Here is a 297-nt window from a genome sequence, read left to right as displayed (position 1 = left end):
GCCCCCCACCAGAACAGGGACTCTGTGACGGCCAAGATCGGCTGCTAATTCCCCACTGTCCATATCGCCAGCACCTTGGACAGCACCTGGCACACAGTGGGTGCTCAGAAAATTTTTGCTGGTTTTTAAACAGCTGAATGGCTCTAGATAGATGGCAGGATGGCTGGGAAGACTTTTCTTAGAGGAGAATGGCTGTCTACTCTGTCAGACACGATGCAAGTGCTTTGATAGATGTGCTCTTTCGTAGAAGTGGCAGGGAGGCACACAGGAAATGATAGAACTGACCAACTGAAGAGA

The 297-nt window shown here is 50.2% G+C and overlaps 1 protein-coding gene across 1 annotated transcript in view; it reads right to left on the bottom strand.

The window, feature by feature from the left end:
* NRXN2 (neurexin 2) overlaps window positions 1-297 on the bottom strand; it is a 75481-nt gene that overhangs the window by 44300 nt on the left and 30884 nt on the right. The gene's annotated exons all lie outside the window — the stretch shown is intronic.

Source organism: Carlito syrichta, unplaced genomic scaffold, assembly GCF_000164805.1.
Source record: "Carlito syrichta isolate Samal-C Ts95f unplaced genomic scaffold, Tarsius_syrichta-2.0.1 Scaffold135954, whole genome shotgun sequence".
In the NCBI taxonomy this organism is placed as follows: domain Eukaryota; kingdom Metazoa; phylum Chordata; class Mammalia; order Primates; family Tarsiidae; genus Carlito; species Carlito syrichta.
The sequence above is the reverse complement of the archived record's forward strand: the minus strand, read 5'-3'. Positions and strand labels throughout refer to the sequence as shown.